This window comes from Amblyomma maculatum, chromosome 1 (genome assembly GCF_055883805.1).
Source record: "Amblyomma maculatum isolate TAMU_Amacu chromosome 1, ASM5588380v1, whole genome shotgun sequence".
In the NCBI taxonomy this organism is placed as follows: domain Eukaryota; kingdom Metazoa; phylum Arthropoda; class Arachnida; order Ixodida; family Ixodidae; genus Amblyomma; species Amblyomma maculatum.
Window position 1 is genome coordinate 375,300,158 of NC_139344.1, and position 15,248 is coordinate 375,315,405.

Here is a 15,248-nt window from a genome sequence, read left to right on the forward strand (position 1 = left end):
AAACCCGACCTCGACGGCTGCGTTTCTATGGAGGCAAAACGAAGAGGCGTCCGTGTGCTATGCGATGTCGGCGCACGTTAAAGATCCCCAGGTGGTCGAAATTACTCCGTAGCCCTCCACTATGGCTCCTTTATCTCTCTTTCCACCCTCACTCCCACCTTCCTCCCTTCCCTTACGACGCGGTTTAGGTGTCCACAGAAAACAAGTGAGACAGCTGCTGTGCCTTACCCTTGCTATAGATCAATCAATCAATCAATCTCCGCTTGTTGAAGCGCCAGCTTGCTATCAGCGAATCACGGTGCGTGCATCCCAAGCCGAAACGGAGAGTTACGTTGTCTTAACGGCGTCAGCAGCATCAGTCAGACGCTGATATCTCTTCGCTGCGCAACGCTCCTACGAGCCCACGCGCTGCCTCCCGCAATCTCCGGATAACTTAATTGCTCTCCTCATTTCCCCGACCACGAAGGTTTCTTCATGACAGCTAAGACTTGTTAGTGGAGTATTTCTTGCAGGAATATGTGTGTAATTGTACAGTAACTGTGCATGTCTTGCTCAAAATCTTTGCCTCAAATGGTAACAGCTCACTGCACTACGCTCAAATTTCGCATCAGGGAGCAACGGAATCATCACCAGTTTTTTGTCTGCCACTTTGACTGCCTAATTGGTTTTTTCGCCAGCCTTCGGTGATGAGTAAACGATGACACAGAGTTGAAAATAGCGGGGACTACTTGCGCTGTATTCCCATAGAAGGAGCCATAATTTACTTACCTAGTGTGCTCAAGGCATTGGAGCCGTAAAACTAAATTGAAGTTGAAAAACAAACCCTTCTGCTTGACTGTCGGCACACTTAGGTCGGTACGAGTATACACTTAGTAAATTTGTAATATGGCTGGAGAGTAAACGGCGTTCTCTCTGTTTATGTTGCCTAGATTAGGTTTTACTTTCCGTGTAACCAGCGTTATACGATTATTTTCAAACAGCAGCTAATTGCTGTGCAGTCACAAATCTCCTCGTGACTGACGTCATACGAGCTGTTATATCAAACGCGTTCTAGTGTTCTCATATTTTGATAAACTGCTCAGCCTCTTTCGTGTTGTGGCATTGATTTTACTTTTCGACAGCCCATGTCAATGTTCAGCCCTGACTTCACAATGTTGCTATTTATGAGGTGAATTACACGGGATCACACTGATTTAGCTTATTGCTCTGCCAGCAAAACAACGCGCATAACAAGTCAGGTCAAACGCTGATGGTAAACCACCAGCTTCAAGTTTTGGCCTACAGGGAAAGCACGATTTAAATAGAGTAGCTGCCTGTGGCTCTACGCAGGGGTAGTATAATGAAACTATGCTGTCATAGGTTCTAGTAGACTAAATGTAAAAGCCCCCACTACAACGTTCCCGAACGTTAAATGACGTGATGTCCTGCCGCGGTGGCTCAGTGGATATACGGCGCTTGACTACCGATCTCAAAAACACGGGTTTGATCCCGGTGCCGGTGGCCGCTTTTTCATGGAAGCGAAACGAAAGCGCCAGTGTAAACGGCGCGATGTCAGTGCACGTTAAAGAGTGTCCAAGTGATCGATATTTTGGGCGCCTTCTACCATGGCGTCCTTAATATATAAAATAATAATTGGTTCACAGGAAGGGAAAGGCGCAGTATCTGCCACGCGAGCTGTGCACACCTGAACCGCGCCGTAAGGAAAGGGAGGAAGGTGGGAGTGAAAGTGGAAAGAGAAAAAGGGGAGCCGTAGTGGAGCGCTACGGCGTAATTTCGACCACTTGGGGATCTTAACGTGCGCTGACATCGCACAGCACAGGGACGCCACTTCGTTTCGCCTCCATCGAGACGCAGCCGCCGCGATCGGGTTCGAACCCGGGAACTCCGGCTCAGTAGTCGGGCGTCTTACCAGTGCACCACCCCGGCGGGGCGCGTCCTTAATAGCCGTTATCGCTTTGGAACGTTGAACCCTATATAACCAAATCAACCAAACACGGCATCTCTGTCCTGCCGGAGTGGTGCAGTCCTACTGCGCCGGAGTTCCCAGGTTCGAACCCGACCACGGCGGCTGCGTTTCGATGGAGGCGAAACGAAGTGGCGTCCGTGTGCTGTGCGATGTCAGCGCACGTTAAAGATCCCCAGGTGGTCGAAATTACTCCGTAGCCCTCCACTACTACTTGGTTGGTTGGTTGGTTGGTTCATAGGAAGGGAAAGTATGTCACACTTGCTCTGTGGACACCTGAACCGCGCTGTAAGGAAAGGGAGGAAGGTGGGAGTGAAAGTGGAAAGAGAAAAAGGGGAGCCGTAGTGGAGCGCTACGGCGTAATTTCGACCACTTGGGGATCTTTAACGTGCGCTGACATCGCACAGCACACGGACGCCACTTCGTTTCGCCTCCATCGAAACGCAGCCGCCGTGGTCGGGTTCGAACCCGGGAAGTCCGGCACAGTAGCCGGGCGTCTTACCACTGCACCCCCCCCCCCCCCCCCCCGGCGGGGCCACTACTACTCCCCTTTCTGTCTTTCCACTTTAACTCCCACCTTCTTCCCTTCCCTTACGGCGCGTTTCAGGTGTCCACAGAGCAAGTGTGACAGATACTGCACCTTTCCCTCCCTGTGAACCAACCAATCATCTCATATGCAGCTCATATTCCTCTACTCGGCTCTATAGTTCAATGATTGCCAATGTGCCCTCTGCGCTCTCATTTTAAATTAATCTTTAGTGCAAACTTGTAAGATAATATTGTTACGAGCGAGGTTTTATTGCCTGTATGAGGAGAGTAGGAAGCTTGACTTGAGTCGGCTTGCTAGAGCACCCAGCACGAGCCGACCGTTCGTCCTCTTTTATTTTCACAATCTTCCCTTTCTGTTCATCGTTCTATTCTGGGCGTTACACTTCCCCCTACGCAGCCGAAGCCCACAGGTCGAGTTAAACGACCTCGCGGGATGAGAAGGGCATCAGACGAGCAACGAGTACGACTTTTCTTTTTTGCGGAACGACGACCGCTGGTCGTGAGGCGCGCGATGCGGTAATTGAGCTCGCTGAGTTAGGCAAGGACGACAAAGGATCCATCATAGTGACACAGCACTCATAATTGATATGGTGGTGCCAGTATCCACCAAAGCCATAAGTGGCACAACATAAACTAGCACGTGAACTTTGCTCCGTAGCATGACTTCAGGCGGGGGTATCTCTTCCAGCAGCGGAAGCTTGGGTTCGCTTGCATGGAGGCCCCAGCACTAGCCGACCGTTCGTCCTCTTCTCTCTTTCACGATCATCCCTTTATCGTCATCTCAATCTAGGCGTCACAATATAAAGGCCAAACTGTCTCTTCAGAATGGTGCTACTGCTCACTTGTGCAGGAATATGCAGCATAATTCCTAACCCAGCCAATTAAGCGAAAACACAGGGGTGCACTTAAGTCTGCTTGCGTGCAGAAATGCAAAAGCATTGAGTTTCCGTTATTTGTTTCGTAATTAGTTAGCATTAGTTTCGTTATGAGTTCTGCGTTTCGTTGCTTAATACAGTTGCTTAGTTGCCCTTTATGTTGGTCACATTAGGGGGCCGAGAGAGCAAATTTTGGAGGTGGTCCATTAAAATGTAGAAGTCACTATTGAGTTGGCAATACTCAAATGCACCAATTTTGGTCAAAATTGGATGAAGTCAAATTTTCGAGGTCCAGTCGCCAAATTTTGAGGGTGGCCCACCTAAATTTGCAAGTCACTACTGAGGTGCCCATACAAAAATCAGGATTGTAACCAATTTCAGACGAATTCTAAAGAGCTCAAATTTTGAGGATGAAGGGATCCAGATATTGGAGGCGGCTCATACGAATTTGGAGGCCACTATCGAAACGGTCATACTCAAATTAGGTTAATGATCAATTTTGGTCAAATTCTAAGGAGCTCAAATTTTGGTGGTGTATTGGTTAAATTTAGGAGGTTCTACATTTCAGTTTGGAGACCACCACTGCACTGGTCATAGTAAAAATTGGTTAGGCATCGATTTTGGTCAAATTTGGTGTCCAGTGTGCGATGTTTGTGGGGTGACTCCTCCAAATTTGGAGGGCGCCACCGAGTTGGCCATAGTCTAACTAAATTTGTTCAATTTATCTAGTTATTCTAGCGGGCAGGCTTTCACAACAGTTCTTTCAGACACGTTGTGTCCAAAGCTTAATTCGCCAAACGCATTAATCAATAAATCGTTTAAACATTTCCCTGAATTGATAATTTCTACTCTTCACGTATGTCCTTAATAAACTGCTATATTAATGATCATTGCAACTGATGACGACTGACGGTTTATGCGGACACATTCTGTCCACAGGCTCTAATACAAGCTACGTCCACAGGCTCTCTCCACGCCCCTCATAAGACAAGAAATGCTTTCGCACTGATATACCTTCGCTCTTTGATATCTTTCTCTCTATTCTTGGATGGTCTTGCCCGAGGCGAGTACGGCGCAATGATAGGAGTCACCAGGGCCGTCTCGGTTTCCGTGTCGTACCCCTGCTCTGTCGGCACGAACAAATGATACCGACGCCGGAGGCGTGCCAACGACCGCTCATTTGTAAAGCTTCATTTCCCTTTCAGGGTGCCTCCTCCACCTCCCCTCTCACTTGTGCACTCGATCCTGCCCCCAAGGGATGGATCTTCTTTCTATTTGTTTTTTTTTATACCTTTTCTGTCTTTGGGCTTTCTACTGGACGAAACTCTCTGTGCGCCGGCTCTTCTAGTTTTTGCTAGATTGCTTTGAGAAAATTTTTTCTCATAGCGTGTGCCTACAGGAGTATGTACGTACTTCGCCTATAGCTTACCTGCTACTTGCCACATCACTGGAGCGCCCACCATGGTTGCAAAGCTGCTCATATGCATGCGAGACGAGCCAGCCACGGAGTGCCCCGCACTCTGCTGCGGATTTGTCTTGCTGGTTTGCCCACACTTCTTACCTTTGTCATTGTCTGGGATAGCGTCCTTGTATCGCTGTGTTATTTTTGTGGCTTAAAGCATGGATTTATTGGCATCTTGTGTTGCCGCCAATCACAAGTTGATTATTTCTTTGAACACTTCTCGCTGTGAATGTTCAAGATTTTTGTTTTTCTCGCTTTCTTTTCAGCCTGTTTACTTCCTTTTATAGGTCAGAAGAAAAAGAAAAGAATATTTATCTACGTTTTGACGCTAACCATCTTCTATTAAATCTCTTTTCCTTCTTCTCTTCTGCAGTACCCCTTTATCACGTAAAGCGTGACTTTCTTTTAAGACGAAAGCCTTAGTTACGCTGCGATAGCTATAAATATTTTTCAGGGGGTGCTATCCCTGGCCCCCTTGGCTACGCCTCTGCTTATATAACTTCATTAGGGTAAAAATTGTTGTTGCAATCGGCACCTTCGCTCAAAAAAATCTCCCTCTGCTCCATGCCATTTTCAAGGCTCTACGAAGTGAAGAGGGAAGCGACCATAGCATCTTCGAAGCATAGGAGGAGTGAGAGAAAATTATTTATACTTATTATACTTGTCCAAATTCACGACATCTGGGGCAAATAAAGTTGTCTCTCTCTCTCTATCTCTGAATCTGTCACACTTCTCAGTGAACACCTGAACTGGGTAGCAAGGGAAAGGAAGAACGTTGGAATGAAATAAAAAATTACTGATGGTTTAGCTTGATCAAACTCATCATGTAAGTGAAATCGTTATTGATAATGGTTACACGTGGTAAAACTCGTTATTTCCAAAGGAAGCCGGTCGAAAGGATAAAAAAAAATTCGAAAGGCGAAACACACACACAAAAAAAAAAGGAAAATACAGAAGACAAGAGAAGGGGAAAAAGCCGGGAAGCAAGAAGCTTTGGAAGGCGCCGAGAAGAAGACAGAAGGGAAGAAGATGGGAGATGGGAGATGTGAGCATGCGCAGTTGTGGACTGCGCCCGCCACGGTGATCTTGGCTGTGCAGAGCAAAGTGTAGCTTTCGCTTCAATAAAGAAACAGGTGCCGTAAAAAAGGGCTGCGGAGTAATTTCGATCATCTGGTGATCTTTAACATGCACGGACATTGCAGAGTAGACGAACGCATTTTTTAAAATTTAGCTTTCATCGAAAGGTGACCTCCGTGGTTGGGATCGAACCCGGGTACTCCGGCTCATGGGTGGCCTGGTAACTGGGCCACTGCGACGGGTAGGGATATGAAAGGAGCTGCGAGAAAGAGGACTGCAGATGGCGTCGGTAGATAGAGTAGCGGAAACAGTAGAGGAAGTAGCAACGGCAGAGAGAAAGAGCGGAGCGTCTGAAAAAGAAGGCGTCCGCGTCGGACCACCTGCTGCAAGATTCAATCGCGGCAGCGCTCACGCGATAGCAATTTTAAGTTCCTCTCAGAAGGGTTGCGAGGCTGCTCATCCGTCTCACGCGGACACACTGGATACAATACCAACAGAAAGAAAATGCTGAAAAGATCAATCAGAAATTTCCCCCTCGACACATAATGTGTTCGTATTCTCACTTGTAAGCTATGTTGTCTCTTCTGTTTTTTCTGCTGTTGTTTTAGCTGGCAATTTTTTGTCTTTATGCTTTTCTTATTTTTGTTGTGAAAAACATAAACATCCGATTGCTTAACCTTCACGTTTCGAATGGTACGACATGGCGCGTCTTTTTACATTTTCTCTGAGCTCCTATTTGTGGTCCTACAGTCAGTCGGTTACCAATCGCCGATAGCAAATAACCGAAAAGTTTATGCTGCACAACATTCTACATCACCGCTGTACTCATACACAAATTTCAATGCGTGACTTACTACGCTACTACACGATTCATAGACGAATTACACTATATAGCGAACTCGGCCACTGCAGCGTTCATACATGAATTTCACGACACGACATACTACGGCACTGCAGCGTTCATACATGAATTTCACGTACGACATACTACGCCACTGCAGCAGTCATTCATTAATTACACTACAATGCATGCTACATCACTACAGTCCTCAAAGACAATTTACGGTACGCATGTTACGACACTACAACGTACTTAATTAAATGTTACACACGTTCACGACCATGACCTCCTCTAACACATACACACCAAGATTTTACGGCCTAAGCGCAGGGCGCCCGCTTTGTTCGCAGAGGGCCGGAGTTCGATCCCCAACAAAGATAATTACATAATTTCATTCCATGAGACTTTAGACGTTTTCTAAAGTATCCTCAATGAAGGATGCTCCTCACCAAATTTACTTCATTTGAATTCTTCCTTGATTCGATGACTTCTCCTTCAGATTCTCTATTTATTGTCCTAGACGGCCGCCACCGCCGACTACGACGGGTTTTTAGCGTAACAAACTCTTTTATCCTCTCACGCTAAAATACGCTTTGCCGATACAACAGCTTTCATTACAACCTTTCAACCACCAGTTTATATCCTCATGACAACGTATTCATTTCAAAACACTGTTTTTGACAGTTGCTCCCATTTTTCTTGTATTAATCCATGAATTCTGTTCTAATTTTGGACCCCTGCTATCATGCGCCACAGACGGCGTTGAACCAGAATTGAATAAAAGGACACACTGGTTTCTGTAGTCCCGAACAGCAGCTTTGACACCCTCGACAGAATCTCGTTTTTATCTATTATTTATCTGCTCTATTTTAGTTTATTCTTGTGGTTTTTAATAAGATACAAGTCAAGAATCGAAGCGCCCGGTTATTCGTGCTCGTATCAAGATAAAAATCTCTCTTCCACATCTCCCTCTGTCCTCCTTTTGACCACCTTTCATCTCAACTTTTTCAGGCCCTACTAAAACAATACATAAACACACAGCTCACACCCCCCGATGTGATTGCGCTCCAAGAGACTGGAACCAGGCCCTCTCTACAGGGGTACGATGTTTACGAGAGCCAAAACGGAGGTAAAGCAGCCGTTCTAGTCATCAAAGCCATCACCGCAATCAGGCACGATACCATCGCCGACACGGACATCGAGCACGCGCTTGTCGAAATCATTCCGAAAAAGCGAAAGGAAAGGAGCACATTCGTACTAAACGTGTACAGCCCGCCAAGACAAAGAAAAGCCAAATTCTTCGAACTCTTCCACGGAGCGCACAAGCTGGCCAAAGAAAATGCACTCATTATCGTGGGAGATTTCAACGCCATGGACACGAGTTGGGGATACCGGAAACAAGATATCAAGGGAAGAACATTAGCGGACGTAGCCGAATATTTTGGCTGTAAGCTAATCACAGATCCCGCGACCCCAACGAGAATCGGTAATAGTGTGAGCACGGACACTTGCCCGGACCTCACGTTCGTAAGGAAGAGCAAGGAGTCACAGTGGGAAAACATGATGGAAAACCTAGGTAGCGATCATTTTATCGTCCGGACGCGAATAGCATCGGAAAGGGTAAGATGCCGGATCGGACAAGCAAAACTCACGGACTGGAACGCGTTCCGCGGGGCTTGCAAAAAATCTGAAGGCGGCATTCAATCACTAGAAGACTGGAGCGGCATGTTGACAGAAACGCGAGACAAATGCACAAAAAGTGTAAGACGAACAACAACAACGCCCGAAGTAGACGGGCACCTTCTGCGACTATGGGAAGCCAGACGCTGTCTCACCAAAAGATGGCGGAAGCAAAAACACAACAGGAAACTAAAACTAAAGATAGCAGAAGTTACGGCAAAAGCTGAAGAATACGCAGCGCAACTCGCGAGACAAAATTGGGAACAATTCAGCGACTCGCTTAAGGGAACCTTAGGTACGGCCAGAACCTGGAATCTCCTAAGAGCACTAATCGATCCGACCAAAACAAAATCAGAAAACAATAAAAGCATCCACAGATTCATCCACTCCTTCAAGGGCTCGGACACCGACCTTTTAGAGAAGGCACGAAAAAAATGTTTCGGTGATCGCAACCCCTCACGATACCAAGGAAACTATCGCGGAGCCGAAAACGAGAGACTCGACCGCCCAATAACTGTGGAAGAAGTTTATGCGGCCATAAGGAATACGACCAGAAACACGGCAGCAGGAGCCGACAGAATCGACAATGCCCTGATCCGAAACCTGAGTGACGACCTCATACAAGAGCTCGTAAGTTTTCTAAACAAACACTGGGAGGCGGAGACGGTTCCCGAAGAGTGGAAACACGCCGAAGTAATTATGATACCTAAACCTGGCAAACAGCTCCAAATTGAAAATCTCAGGCCCATATCGCTCACGTCGTGCCTCGGCAAGCTTTACGAGCGGGTGGTGCTGCAAAGACTGCAAAATTTCATGGAAGATAATGAACATGTACCCCATACCATGTTCGGCTTCAGAGCAAAACACTCGACGCAGGACGTGCTGCTTCAAATACAAGAAGATGTGCTCCGCAACGTACCCCGAACAGGTGAAAATGTCATAATGGCCCTTGACATCAAGGGAGCATTTGATAACGTCAGTCACGAAGCGATCCTTAGAGGTCTAGACGACCTGAACTGCGGACGCAGAATCCACGGGTACGTCAAAGCCTTCCTGTCAGATAGAACTGCCACCATCGGCATGGGAGACCTTCGATCGAACAAAATTCACGCGCCAAACAAAGGAACACCACAAGGATCAGTCATCTCACCTATCCTCTTCAATATAGCTATGATAGGTCTAGCACGAAAACTAGAGAAAATCGAAGGCATCAGGCACGCCATGTATGCAGACGACATAACAGTCTGGACGAACACCGGTTCCCTCGGGGAGAAGGAAGGAAAACTACAGGAAGCGGCCTCCTGTGTACAGAAATATCTCGGAGAAAGAGGACTCGCATGCTCGACCGAGAAATCGGAACTGCTTCGAGTGTGGAGAGGCAAACAAAACCGGACCGTCCCAACCAGTGAGAGCCTGAAACTCAACATCTACCTGGAAGGAATGCCCATCCCTGAAAAGACAAAAATAAGAATATTAGGTATGTGGGTTCAATCGAACCAACGCAGTAGTCACACTTTTACCATGCTCAAAACTACAACGCTACAAGTGACACGCATGATCACCCGCATCACCAACAGGCGGCATGGCATGCGCGAAGAGGACACACTAAAACTAGTTAGAAACCTGGTAGTGAACCGAATTATGTACAGCCTGCCCTACCAGTGCCTCAACAAGAGTGAAATACAACAAGCTGATGCCCTGCTACGCAAAGCGTATAAGACGGCGCTCCGATTACCGCGCAACACGTCTACAGAAAAGCTCATGGCGCTTGGATTGCAAAACACATTCGAAGAACTACGCGAGGCGCAGCTTGAGTCGCAAAAACTCAGGCTGCTGCAGACAACGACTGGAAGAGCGCTTTTACAGAGACTCGGATACTGTGAGCAGATGCGAGAAATAGCGAGGACGGTAACGATCCCCGACGAACTTCGCAAGTCCCTCAAGGTAGCTCCAATCCCGAGAAACATGGACCCTAACCTCCACCAAGGTAGAAGAGAAGCAAGGGCCAATTTTATTCAAAAAACATACGCTCCTGAAGACACGACTGTGTATGCAGACGCGTCCTCGAGAGGAGGACAGAACAAAATTGCAGTGGCCACGGTGGTCAATTCGTCTCTACGCGAAGTGACCAGCGCCTCTATCCGACACTGCACAGCAGCAGAGGCCGAGGAAGTAGCCATTTCTCTAGCGGTGGCGGAGGGCTACAGAGCTGGGCGGTCGCTAACGATACTCACGGACTCTCAAACAGCCTGTCGAAATTTCATGAATGGTAGGATTGGTCGTCACGCGCTTCGTATACTCCTCGAAGCGAGCGACAGATTTAAAAACCACGAAGAAAACAAGACCAGACACAAAATTATATGGGTACCGGGGCACATGGGGGTGGCAGGGAACCAAGAGGCTGACAGGATAGCTCGAGCATACACTACTTTCCGAGCATCCGACGGGTCCGCGGAACTTTTGCCAGCACCCAAGGCATACTCGGCCATACTAGAAAACTATAGAGGAAGAAGAATGCGATATCCCCCACCGCACAGTTCTCTCACCAGAGAGGAAACTGTCATATGGAGACAATTACAGACGGGTTCATACCGAAACCTACACATACTAAACAAAATGCACCCTACCTTATACGCTGACAGATGTCCGTGGTGCTATGAAAAACCAACACTGTATCACATCACATGGGCATGTCAAAACATAGATGTGGTCCCCAAAATTCGAAACCCGAGTGCGGAGCAATGGGAGACTCTGCTGTCCAGCGACCGCTGCGAAGACCAGAAAGGTCTGGTACAGCGAGCCCAACGGGCGGCAGCAGCCAGCGGAGCCCTGGACTGAGGGCAACCGACCATTGTAAAAAGTGGACGAAGTCGACGGAGAAGACTCTTGTGGATACAACAAGCAGACATCTCTGAAGACGTCCAAAAACCGCCAAATAATATAGGACTAAATAAAGTTTTTCCTCCTCCTCCTCCTCCGCAAATCGCGCGGCCACAATTGTTTGTAAGCGCCCTATAGTGTGCATTCAGCGATTTATTAAAGCTAGCAGTGTTTACCTTCCTACAGGTGCCATACTGCATATTTTGTTATTCGGAGTCGGACGTTTGTTCGATTCTTGCCTACTATTTGCAGTACTTTGCCGACACGGGCGGTAATTGTCGGTCATACCTTAATAATATACGTCTTGTCGAGTCGAGGACTTTCTAAAGGAACCGTTTTTTGGAATAGGTGTTTTGTTGCTATTTTGATTATTTTTTTTAAACTTACGCAAGCTGCTTCCGTCTGGTTACGACGTCTGATGGACGAATGTGGATGCCTCCTTACGATTTCTTTTCTTTCAGCGCTTTAAATGTATACTGAACAAATATCCAATTATATTGAGAAAGCACCCCAACTGCATTCTTAAGACACGCTTACACTAGTACAGACACATATTTCTGGTTAGTTTTGAGCGGATGGCTGTATTTTTGAAGTTTTCTGAGCGGCCGCCGAGTCAGACGCAGTGCGCTCCCGATTGTGAGCCGGCGGGTGTGACGTCACAACTACGATCGCCGGGCCAGCAACGTCATGGCCCGGCGATCCCGCCGCCGCCGCCTCCCTCCCACCTGAAGTTGGTTGACTGGCTACACGCAGTGTCGGTTCCCCCGCGTTGCGCCGTGCACAATGCTGCGAAGTGTGGAATGATGCACACGAGGGAGGTCGAGGGGGACACGCGCTGGGAGGGAATGATGAATTGTGTGCAGGAACACAAGCAGCAAAAAAATAAAAAACGTCCGTCCCGGCGCTTTGTGAGCGCCACGGGGGAGAGGTAAAATGAACAGGTGCGACCGACCGCCATTGGGGTAGTTGTGACGTGATATCCGGTTTTGTCAGAGATTTCACAAGAACCCGCTAGGTGCGGTGATTTGAGAAATATTCATTAAAATACTTACTTTGCACTCATTTCTGTTCATTAAGTGGATTGTTTTGGTCACTCCCAATGCGATAGCTACCATCTGCGGTAGAAATCTCAGCGGCAATTTTTTTATTCAGTATACCTTTAAAGCCTTGCGTTAGGCAAGAAATGAATGCCTGCCGAAGGACATTATATAACGTATGCGGGAGTTATGTAATGAAAGTGAAAGATTTAATACATCTCCTCAACATTTTGTCCAGAATAAAAGTACGCAATATTCCTGAAAACATTCTATCATGGTATATTAAGGCGGAGAGGAAATTTGATTTGTACCGAAAGAGCCAGGGCAGGATAATTGCATTCGTCGCTATCTAAAGTACAATTTCCGTGTTCTGCAAAGCGGATCAACGCAAAGAACAGTAAGGTTGTGCATAAGCATTAAAAAATTTGACTCCCTAATCTTTTCTGCAGTCCTTGCCTTTATTCAATTGAAACGGTTTAAAATATCAGTGGCAGAACCATATCTGCCGACAAGAGCTCAGCATGTAAGCGTGGATTGTTGCTTCCTCACCGCATTATGAAACCTTATAGCGTTTAGTCAGAGCTTCCAAGCTTAGAAATTATTTGCTTTTCACAGTTCTGTTAACAAGAGAGCAGAGAAACAAACATATTCCTAACACTGTTGGCTTGAAAAGAGTTTCTGGAAACTGCGGTGGTGGCTTCTACAAATATGCTCATTGAAAGCTGGAATGAACTTAAGGCCATCGGACAGCAAAGAGCAGTATGAAATATGCACTGCTTCATGACATAATCTACTTTGGTAATTACTGCCGCGGTTTATTTTCAAGAAAAAAAATTGAGGAGCAGGTTACCTTGGCTAAGCATGGGTATAGAGGCAAAAGCAATGGTAAGTAATCGTTTAGATAGATTTTACTTCATTTTGCTTTGCTTCTTACATCTTACTACATTTAGCTAAGTTTTGCTTCGTTAATGTATTGAAATTCTTTCACGAAGGAAGCCTAACTAGGGTCTTTAGTGAAACTTTGTGGGAGGAGATGAAGAGGAGGCGAGCGATGACATCATAAGCGTAGCGTCAAGTACTGGCAGCATACGACGTGAAGAAACCGGTCCCCGAGACGGTGCTGTTGTCAGACACAGCGACCAGCTATGCTGATTTCTTGACTTCGGCCTTCATTCGAGACCCAAAAGAAAAAAACAGGCTTCCCAGCCACTTCAGAAAAATTGAAGAAGGCGGGCAATACATTCTTGCTGTAAAAAACTATTTGTAAATAAACTTTAATATGCTTCCTCCTTCTACAGCAGTAAGAAAAGCGTCCTTTGTTTCCATCGTCATCACCCAATACACCCAATGCCGCCAAAATGCGTCTCCCATACCCTTCCAAATATCTCTTTGTAATGCAAGCTGGATTCGCATAATATGCACGAACAACATAATCTCCTCAATCCACCTAACTTTCTGCCACCCCCAGCTGCGGTTACCTTCTAATGTAATCTAATTCAAGGATTCCAAGAAAATCGAATACCAAACATTTGATCTCCGAATCAGGAGCACCCCTCCAGGATTGTTTTTATCACCTTTCTTTATCAACACCCCGCTTATCCCACTAGCTTGAAAATTGAAGAAAATCTCGAGACAAGGACAGTCGTTATGTGCAGACAAGGTAACACTATCAAGACTAGGAACCGGAGGTGATAGCGAAATTGAAGAAGCACTCGTTGCAGGGAGGGACCAAATGTCACAAGTTAAGAAAACAGGAGGTCTTTCATGCTACTCTAAAAAGTCATATCTTCCAAAAATTAGACATCAGCCAAGTAACTAAACTTCCCAGGTATTAAGGGGGAGGTAACCATCATGCGAGTGCAAGAAGGGCAAATATAAAGTTTCTAATGATGCGTTTTGAAAACAACGAAAGAGATGTCATCACCCTAAATAAGACAATTGGCTCTGTCAGCAGATCAATCTGATAAGGTACATGGTCAAACAAATAGAAACAAACATGAAGGCATAAACGAATCATAAAGCGGCTGTTACAGTCATTGGGACTTAACCATACATGCACCCACATGCTGCTAAAAAAGAAAACTGCATGATTAGACAACTCCATGGGTCAGCGCAAACATGTCTTGTCCTTAGATTGATCGAAGTCAAATGTAGCCCCGATTCTATTAGTGATTACCTTTATAAATACCACGTCAGTGACGGATCTAATCTGTCTGCAATTTTTCAAGTCCTTGACGTCCCCCTTCTTATGGATTTAGATAATGCTAGCGCTCTTCCAATATCCCGGAACTACGGAGCTAATAAGCGTTGCTTATTAAGGGTAGTCAACCCTTCTGGCATGACATTCCTCACCGTCCTTCAATAGACCTGAAGATATTGAATCTTATTCAGCTGCTTTTTCCAGTTTCATTGCTTCTAATGTTTCCTTTACTTCTTCTTTGTTACCGTTGGGACGACTGGTTGCTCTGAGCTACTGCTACTCTCATTAGGTTTCGTTTGGTTTACGAGGTTTAACGTCTCAAAGCGACTCAGGCTATGAGAGACGCCGTAGTGAAGGGCTCCGGAAATTTCGACTGCCTGGGGTTCTTTATTGGGAACTGACTTCGCACAGCACAGGGGGCGGGGCGCACCTTGCATTTGCTTTGTGCCCGCAGGGAAAAGCGGCCGCCGAGGCCGGGATTCGAACCCTAATCCTCGGGAACAGCAGTCGAGCGGCTTAACCATTGCACCGCCGCGGCGAGGCTGCCACTGTAATTATCCGTGACATCACTTTATTACCGCAATATGTTAGGACGACACGCTCTTGGATTTCTGTTTGTCTTGGCTGTGATAGCGTTTAGGCGAGACCGATGTCCACGTCAGTAGTTTCAAATTACTGAACAGC

At 46.6% G+C, this 15,248-nt stretch overlaps 1 long non-coding RNA gene across 1 annotated transcript in view; it reads right to left on the reverse strand.

Annotated features, from left to right (window-relative positions):
* LOC146208280 (uncharacterized) overlaps positions 1-15,248 on the reverse strand; it is a 389,535-nt gene that overhangs the window by 320,176 nt on the left and 54,111 nt on the right. The gene's annotated exons all lie outside the window — the stretch shown is intronic.